The sequence below is a fragment of the Bison bison genome, unplaced genomic scaffold, assembly GCF_000754665.1.
Source record: "Bison bison bison isolate TAMUID 2011002044 unplaced genomic scaffold, Bison_UMD1.0 scf7180017864347, whole genome shotgun sequence".
In the NCBI taxonomy this organism is placed as follows: Eukaryota; Metazoa; Chordata; class Mammalia; order Artiodactyla; family Bovidae; genus Bison; species Bison bison.
The window spans coordinates 2,165,550-2,175,537 of NW_011494919.1; the positions used below are offsets into that span (position 1 = coordinate 2,165,550).

Genomic DNA, 9,988 nt, shown 5'->3' on the forward strand with positions numbered 1-9,988 from the left:
CTTTCTTCCTTTCCACCTATACCCTGGGTGTTCTTTTCCTTTTTCCTGCCCAAGTCACTAATTTCAAGGTTTTATCTTATTCATTTCTTTGCTCAATCAGTTAATAGATATTTACTGAGGACTTGACTATATTCTCAGTATTGCTACATGAGTCAGAAGTCCCTGCTCTAGAAGACAAGATAATATATAGGTATTATATAGATATTTTGTATCTATATAATCTATAGAGATTTTATAGATAACTACTGTGTAAATGTTATACCACCATACCTATGGTCTCTGAAATTCGGGTAGGCACCTGAAATACTGCCTTTATCACTGACTTACCTAAAAACAAACACAAATTTGCTCAAGTTTGTGTGAATCAGATGGCCCAGTGGACACATGCAGATGTCACATACCTTAACTGTAAGTGAAAGTCTCCATCCTTAAGTCACAGAGTTCCTGCTGCATAGGAAACAAGACCAGCTGAGCAACAGTATCAATGCCAAGCTCCACCCAGGTTCTATAGCTCCTAGGAATGGAATCTGCCATATCTTCATTCCTTAATATGAAGGAGACATGGGCCCCTGAAGGCAGTGGACGGTCAGGGGTTATAAATAGTCAAACAGCCCTTTGCTCTGAATGGCTAATTGCTAGCTGCTACTTTGAGATTGCTCCTGGGGCAATATAGCTTTACTCTCGAAATCCTGGGCATTTAATTGTTCAACCATATCATCCTTAATCTAGCCTGCATGAAGCTAGGGATTTTGGAGGAAAAATACTTAACTATAAATCCTTTTAATTTTCATACTTTCAAGAACGCCAGACTTCATGATGCAGATAAAGTAAAACGTTTTTCATGATTCTATTATCTGTTGACCAGTAAATCTTTTAGAGGGTCACACTGGGAACATTGTCAGAGAAGGCAATGGCAACTCACTCCAGTACTCTTGCCTGGAAAATCCCATGGACGGAGGAGCCTGGTAGGCTGTAAGTTCATGAGGTCACTAAGAGTTGGACACAACTGAGCGACTTCACTTTCACTTTTCACTTTCATGCATTGGAGAAGGAAATGGCAACCCACTCCAGTGTTCTTGCCTGGAGAATCCCAGGGACGGGGGAGCCTGGTGGGCTGCTGTCTATGGGGTCGCACAGAGTCGGACACGACTGAAGTGACTTAGTAGCAGCAGCAGCAGGGAACATTATAAGGCTGTGTTATGCTGATTTGAGTTTTTCAAATGCCTAAATGAAGTGATTCCTGAGTGACTTGGAGTATAGTTTTAAGATTAAAAGGCATGGGGCATTTGTACCTATGGTATATCCTTCACCTTTGAAAGTGTTAGTCACTCAGTCATGTCCGACTCTTTGCAACCCCATGGACTGTAGCCTGCCAGGTTCCTCTGTTCATGCAGATTCTCCAGGCAAAAATACGGGAATGGGTTGCCATTCCGTTCTCCAGAGGATCTTCCTGACTCAGATTGAATTTGGCTCTTCCGCATTGCAGGCAGATTCTTTACCATCTGAGCCACAAGGGAAGCCCATGGAATATCCTTCACCTTTAAGGAAAGCTTATCATTTGAAGAGTTAAGGAAACTGGCAATCAATGCTGTATTCACTAGAGAACTGATTCAATATTCCAGTGAATTTCTAGAGTGAATTTTTGACAACTGAAGCCATTTTATTGATGTAAGAGCTATAATTTAATGTTCATTTCATATCTCAAGTGCTTTATTTGTACCTTCTCATTTAATCTTCAAAACTTCCATTTTACGGGAGAGAAAACTGAGGTATAGTTGACTTGAATCCAGGGGCAATCTGAAAATCAAGTTCAAGCTCTTCAGCCTTTCATTCCTTTCTCAATATGAACTTTAAAGCATTTTTTTTTCTTTTTAAATAATGAAGCATGAGTGTGTAATATTAGGAAAGAAACTGGCCAGCTTTAAGTGAAAATGAAATGGAAAGCAATTAATTTCTCTTAAAATGAATGAAGGTTGTTCTAAATGCATACAGAGGGGATTTCATGTATGAAAACTTACCAGAAAAATAAATCCTCTTCTCTAAATAAGCAATCATAGTGTTAATCCTTCTGTCTTTACAATGTTTATATTTATATTTTTAAACATTTGTTCTTAAAAGTTGGTATTTTCTACCATTGTATATTTCTACCATTGTATATAATCTACCACGGTATATTATTTTCTCTCTGCCTCTCCTCTCTCTATATATATATGTGCTAAGTCATTTTAGCCCTGTCCGACTCTTTGTGACCCCGTGGACTGCAACCTTCCAGACACCTCTGAACATGGGATTCTACAGGCAAGAATACTGGAGTGGGTTGCCATGCCCTCCTCCAGGGGGTCTTCCCAATCCAGGGATTGAACCCACATCTCTTATGTCTCCTGCATCTACAAGCAGGTTCTTTACCACTAGCACCAGCTGGGAGGCCCATATATGTTTATGGGCTTCCTTTGTAGCTCAACAGGAGACCCCGGTTCAATTCCTGGGTCAGGAAGTTTCCTTGGAGAAGGGATAGGCTACCCATTCCAGTATTCTTGGGCTTTCCTGGTGGCTCAGACAGTAAAGAATCTGCCTGCAATGCGGGAGACCTGGGTTTGATCCCTGGGTTGGGAAAATCCCCTGGAGGAGGACATGGCAACCCTCTCCAGTATTCTTGCCTGGAGAATCCCCATGGACAGAGGAGCCTGGCGGGCTACAGTCCATGGGGTCACAAAGAGTCGGACATGACTGAGCGACTAAGCACACACATATATACACATATACATAAAACATTACTTATTCATAAACTAACCGAGAATCACTGCCCTGAACCCTCTCTACTTGCCTATAAATCAGTTCTCCAGCATTTGGAAAGGAAGTATAAGCAGTAGAATAACGTGCAACCAAAGAGGCTTTTAGTCAAAGCCTAGTCAAAGCCTTTCCTAAACCTGACTGGCTGTTTGCTCCTCAGTATCTTCTCTCTGTAGCATGGGAACCATAGCAGAACTTAAAAGACAGGGCTATTGGGAGGATTATGTGCAATGAGAAATGTCAATATTATTCTCTCTATGGAGGAACTTTAGGATTTGAGCCTTCTAAATCAATCCCTTTGCTGATGTCGAGTAAAAGACAGTCTTTTTTTGAGGAAGAGAAAGTCGCTCAGTCGTGTCTGTCTCTTTATGACCCTATGGATTATAAAGTCTATGGAATTCTCTAGGCCAGAATACTGGAGTGGGTAACCTTTCCCTTCTCCAGGGGATCTTCGCAACCCAAGGATCAAACCCAAGTCTCTGGCATTGCAGGTGGATTATTTACCAGCTGAGTCACAAGGGAAGCCCCCTTTTTGGTTAAATTCCAGCCCTCTCTCTCTGAGTCAGTAATCTAGGGCTTGACATAAGCCCTGCTCAGCTGACCCCCCTGTTCTGTGTGGTAAAAACTGCACCTCTCACAAAGACAGTTTTGCCTCCAGTGTGTGGTAGCAATAAGAGAGACTGAGAAACAGTCAAACAAAGATCTAGTGAATGAAGTTCCTGAAAAATCACTGAAGTGATGTACATCGGAAAATGCATGATGGCACCATTTGTAATACAATTTTAAAGTTCAGTTTTTTTTCTCTCTGTAGTTATTGTTACCAAGGCAGTTGCCCCAGAACCATACCTCTCCCTCACATTGTTGTTTGTTGTTCAGTCGTGATCATGCCAGGACTTCAGCAAGTCAGGCTTCCCTGTCCTTCACCATCTCCCGGAATTTGCTCAAACTAATGCCCATTGGGTCAGTGATGCCATCCAACCATCTCATCCTCTGTCACCCCCTTCTCTTCCTACCCTCAATCTTTCCCAGCAGCAGGGTCTTTTCCAATGAGTTGGCTCTTTGCATCTGGTGCCAAAGTATTGGAGCTTCAGCTTCAGCATCAGTCCTTCCAATGAATATTCAAGGTTGATCTCCTTTAGGATTGACTGGTTGGATCTCCTTGCAGTCCAAGGGACTCTCAAGAGTCTTCAACACCACAGTTCAAAAGAATCAATTCTTTGGTCCTCAGCCTTCTTTATTGTCCAACTCTCACATCCATACATGATTACTGGAAAAACCATAGCTTTACTGTACTTTGACTCAAGGTCAAAGTAGACCTTAGTCTTATTATACACTCATTGTGATACATTAGTTAAACGACATACCCAAAGTGCCATGACAGTTGATGAGTGCCATGACAACAACCAGAAAAGTCCATACAAGGACGAAAAAGGAGAGATGCATCAGTTCCGGGTCCAAAACACACACCTGTTCTTGAAATACTCTTGAATATTCTGCTCACTCTTTCCAGTGTTTCCCCTTTTTATCTTGATCCTCCTTTATATTTAGTGTCTCCACCCAAATTGGGCTGACAAGTTGATTTGTGAATTAGGTTCTCACTTCTCTATTCTTTGGCCTTTTAATAAAGCCTATGCTGTTCCAGTCTCAGCATTGATTTTGCTGTTGGCTGGGTAAATTCAACCAAAAAAGGAATCTCTCCAGGACAGGGGGCCTCAGCCTGAGCTAGAACCCCAGTTGGAGGTACGGTTGATGACTTTAGTAACATTATGACCATGGACAGTCCTTTTTATGTGGCCACGAGACTTATATATGGATTGTTTAGATTTCTTTCTTCTATATCTTTTAGGAAATCAACTTCTTTTTTAGCCATCAGAGGGACATGAGTTTGAGCAAGCTCCGGAAGTTGGTGATGGACAGGGAAGACTGGCGTGCTGCCGTCCATGGGGTCACAGAGTGTTGGACACGACTGAGCGATTGAACTGACTGACTGAAGAGTAATTAAGGAAATCGAAAAAGAAACACTCAAATGTTTTAAATAAATATTCTGTCAACTTAAATCTTCTATACTTAGCATGTATTGGAGTATTTATAGTTTTAAAACACTTAAAATTACTTTAGATAATGTTTCTTAAAATGACTTTTTAAAAATTTGCTTTGGGGATGATTATAGCCATTGGGTGGAGTCAGCAATTAAAAAGTATTTGACACTTCAAAAAAATAAAACACTTTTGGCATGTGAAAAGTCATTTACAATCACACCTCAAACTTCAGCTGTTAATATTAACAGCCGAAAGGGTCGTTACACACTTATAAAGGAAGTTTCACTAAATATAGTCGGCATTAAGGAGACGTGTTGACAAGAAGAATTGAAAATAAAACCTCAAGACAACTTTTTGATTTAAAATTCTATTTTTTGAGCGTGAATGTCATTTTTGAGGAAACTTACACTTTCTTGCAACATTATAAAGAAATGAGAAAATAAGCCAAAGAAAATGCTGTTTAGGTGGATAGTCTTAAATAGGCACATAAGTTTCATCTTGTTCACCCTGTTCGTCTATTCAGGAGACTTCCTTACCCCCGTTGATTGCAATATATTATGTTTTTTAATTGAATTACAGGAAAATGATTTTGTCCTGATAAATAATTTGGATTTTCTTTACTATAACACAAAGGGTTAATATTCTTATAAATATTAAACCAAAACATTTACATTTCTTACTGAAAACATGTCTCCCTTCAGGTCAAGGGCATAGGGGAAGGCAGTTTTGGTCTCTTTACTGAAAATGATAGCCTTGCAAACCCAGTTATTTTCATGAGAGGGTTTTCCTAATTTATTTATATCTTCTATAAGCATATTAAACCTGGAGGCCTTGAACTTGGGTTTTCCACAGAGAAGATAATCTTTCCAATGTACAGACACAGTAAGCTCTCCTAAATGTTATACTTTTTGAGGCCCATAGGAGTCAAATAACCATTATTTTTTTCATTGTGCTAGAGAATAGCAACATTCTCACCATGACATTTGAATCTTTAAAAGAAGTTTAAATTCATCTCAATATAAATTGAGTGATTTCATTCCTTTCCTCAAATCTGTGCACTGAGGAATCCGGGAATCAACCGCAATGCCACTGGATTTTAGATTCGAGATATTGGACAAGTCACTTAAACTTCTCAGCATTGATAGAAGCATAAAATGATGCCAAAGTATAGTAAACATGACATGAAGAGCCTTGGCTTAAGGTAGTAGCTGTGGAGATGGGGAGAGTTGATATTATAGGCCCTATAACATGCATGCCCCAAAAGGGCATATTCTGGAAGTAGAGTATGACAGGAGGAGAAACAGGAAAATCAAGGACAGCTGTAAGTTTTTCGGCATGCAATTGGGTAGTCTGTGATACCATTTGCTGAACTGAGGAAATTTAAGGAGGAAGAAAATGATGCCATGAGGAAAATGTTCAGAGCCACCTGGCCAACCTCAGGTGCTGATGGTGTCCATTTCTTCAAATGTGATGACTTAGGAACTGAGTAAACCTGCCTCTTCCTTCCTCCTTTCAAGACGTCGTTCACCGTCTAGTTCATGCCTAGAACTTTATGCAAAAACTTGAATCTTGATGCTTAACATATGTCTAGAGCTCCATATCTGCAATTCTAAGATCCATTAGCTTGAAAAACTAGAAGGTTTGCATAACTCGCCTGGTGACAAAACTCATCTGATGTGATCTCATCTGGTGGCAGATTCAAGCTTGAATTTAATTGAGGCCATTTTATAACTTTCATCCCTCTTGGTATTGCAATTCTTACATTTTAGTGCAGAAATATTGGTGCTTCCCTGATGGCTCAGATGGTAGAAAATCCACCTGCAATGCAGGAGACCCAGGTTTGATCCCTGGGTAGGGAAGATCTCCTAGAGAAGGGAATGGTTGCCCTCCCCAGTATTCTTGCCTGGAGAGTTCCATGAACAGAGGAGCCTGGCAGGCTACAGTCCATGGGCTTGCAAAGAGTCAAGTATGACTGAGTGACTGAGCACAAAAGCTAAAAATAAATCATCTCTATAAGGGTACTTAGGGCTTCCCTGGTAGCTCAGATGATAATCTGCCTGCAATGCAGGAGACCCAGGTTCAATCCCATGGTCAAAAAGAGCCCCTGGAGAAGGGAATAGCAACCCACTCTATTTTTTCTTGCCTGGAGAATTCCATGTACAGAGGAGCCTGGCAGGCTACAGTCCATGGGGTCACAAAAAGCTGGATACACTGAGGAGAAGTACTAAAACATCTGATTACAGGGTGCTGCTCTAGATCCTATTGGATTACATAGGATATGATACAAATATGGTATTTTCTTTATAAAATTAAAAGAAATTGAGAATTCTGACACACATCTGTCCCAAGGCATTAGAGAATAGATTGTAGAGCTGGTATTCCTAAACTTCAAATTGGATAGTACTTTATTACATGTTTTATTATTTGATTAAAAAAAAAATGTTGGATCCTCATCTGAGAGAAGAAGGTATTTACAAGGTACACTCTGCCCAGGGAAGAAGTTGGGAGAACAAACCTTGCTGACATTATAATCTCTTTAGATCCAAGCATGAAGAACAATGCAGGGGACTCCAAAATAATGGATTTTGAGGGCAGAAAGGTCAGTATTCTTATGAAACAAAAAGTCACATAGACATGTTAAACAGGTTACATTAATCAGCAGTTGTTTCACTGTAAAAATAAAGAATTATGTCAAAACTCAAATTGTTTTGCTCACATTAACAAGGAACAGCTTGAACATGTAATGCCATTAATTCTAAATTATACATTTTCCACCTTTTAGCTTTTATGAAATGGGCATGTATCTTACAATGGATGTAATCTCAAAATGGACCCTGATCAGGTAGAAGGGATGATGTATTATTGCTTGAGTGTACTCAACCTTGATTGTTGTTTCTGGCAGCATGATGGGAAAAAGAAACCCTCAATGTCTAAATCATAAACTATCTAAGGGCTTTAATATGACAGTATCTTAGTCCACTCAATCTGCTGTAACAAAAATACCATAGGCTGTGTGGCTTATAAGCAACAGAAACTTATTTCTCAGAGTTCTGGAGGCTGCCAAGTCCACGATCAAGGCATGAGCAGATTTGGTGTCGGGTGAAGAACGCATTCCTGGCTCATAGATGGTCTCCTTATTGCTGTGTCTTCACATGGTGGAAGAGGCAAGAGAGCTGAGGTCTCTTTTCTAAGGGCACTAATTTTATTCATGAGGGTGCCACCCTCAAGACCTACTCACCTCCCAAAGTCCCCACCTTCAAATACCACCACATTAAGGAATAGGCTTCAATATATGAATTGTGGTCAGATGTAAACATTAAGTTTTAGAATAAGGTCATAATCGTTACCTGAAATCCTTCATGGTCAGTATTCAGTTGGGATTAAGAAAGCACCATCATCAAAACTTGCAGGATGTCAGAAACTTGAAAGAAAACCTCAAAGGCAATTATTGGGACATATTTTAAGAGTATCACCAGTTTTCTGGATGGCACAGAGGTTCATAGTTCATAGTTAGTTAGTTCAGTCACTCAGTTGTGTCCGATTCTTTGCGACTCCGCGGACTGCAGCACACCAGGCTTCCCTGTCCATCACCAACTCCCGGAGCTTGCTCAAACTCATGTCCATTGAGTCGGTGATGCCATCCATCACCTCGTCCTCTGTCATCCCCTTCTCCTGCCTTCAATCTTTTCCAGCATCAGGGTCTTTTCCAGTGAGTCAGTTCTTCACATCAGGTGGCCAAAGGATTGGAGTTTGAGCTTCAGCATCAGTCCTTCCAATGAATATTCAGGACTGATTTCCTTTATGATGGACTGGTTGGATCTTCTTGCAGTCCAAGGGGCTCTCAAGAGTCTTCTCCAACACCAGAGTTCAAAAGCATCAATTCTTCTGCTCTCAGCTTTCTTTATAATCCAACTCTCACATCCATGCATGACTACTGGAAAAACCATAGCTTTGACTAGACAGACCTTTGTTGGCAAAGTAGTATCTCTGCTTTTCAATATGCTATCTAGGTTGGTCATAGCTTTTCTTCCAAGGAGCAAGCATCTCTTAATTTCATGATTGCAGTCACCATCTGCAGGTGATTTTGGAGCCCACGAAAATAAAATCTGTCACTGTTTCCATTGTTTCCCTAACTATTTGCTATGAAGTGATGGGATCAGATGCCATGATCTTAGTTTCTTGAATGCTGAGTTTTAAGCCAGCTTTTTCTCTCTCCTCTTTCACTTTCATCAAGAGGCTCTTTAGTTCTCTTCACTTTCTGCCATAAAGGTGATATCATCTGCGTATCTGAGGTTACTGATATTTCTCCCAGCAATCTTGATTCCAGCTTGTGTTTCATCCAGCCTGGCATTTTATATAATGTACTCTGCATATAAGTTAAATAAGCAGGGTGACAATATGCAGCTTTGACGTAATCCTTTCTCAATTTGGAACCAGTCCATTGTTCCATGTCTGGTTCTAATGGTTGTTTCTTGACCTGCATACAGATTTCTCAGGAGGCAAGTAAGGTGGTCTGCTATTCCCCATCTCTTTCAGAATTTTCCACAGTTTGTTGTGATCTACACAGTCAAAGGCTTTGGCATAATTAATAAAGCAGAAATAGATGTTTTTCTGGTTTTATCCTGCTTTTTCAATGATCCAACGGATGTTGGCAATTCTTTTTTTTGTGATAAAAAATTTTATTTGAAGTCCACCAATTCCTTTAATTTTTTCCTCTCAATGAAAATTACAGCTGCTACTTTTATTTTTATTAATTTTATTTTATAAAATATAAATTTATTTATTTTAATTGGAGGCTAATTACTTTACAATATTGTATTGGTTTTCCATACATCAACATGAATCCACCATGGGTGTACATGTGTTCCCCATCCTGAACCCCCCCTCCCACCTCCCTCCCCATACCATCCCTCTGGGTCATCCCAGTGCACCAGCCCCAAGCATCCTGTATCCTGGATCGAACCTGGACTGGCGATTCATTTCATATATGATATTATACATGTTTCAATGCCATTGTCCCAAATCATCCCACCCTCTCCTTCTCCCACAGAGTCCAAAAGACTGTATCCAAAAGTCTACAAGCAATAAATGCTGGAGAAAAGGGAACCCTCTTACACTGTTGGTGGGAATGCAAACTAGTACAGCCACTATGGAGAACA

At 40.2% G+C, this 9,988-nt stretch overlaps 1 long non-coding RNA gene across 3 annotated transcripts in view; it reads right to left on the reverse strand.

Moving 5' to 3' along the window:
* LOC104999191 overlaps positions 1-9,988 on the reverse strand; it is a 36,638-nt gene that overhangs the window by 9,675 nt on the left and 16,975 nt on the right. The window lies entirely within an intron of this gene.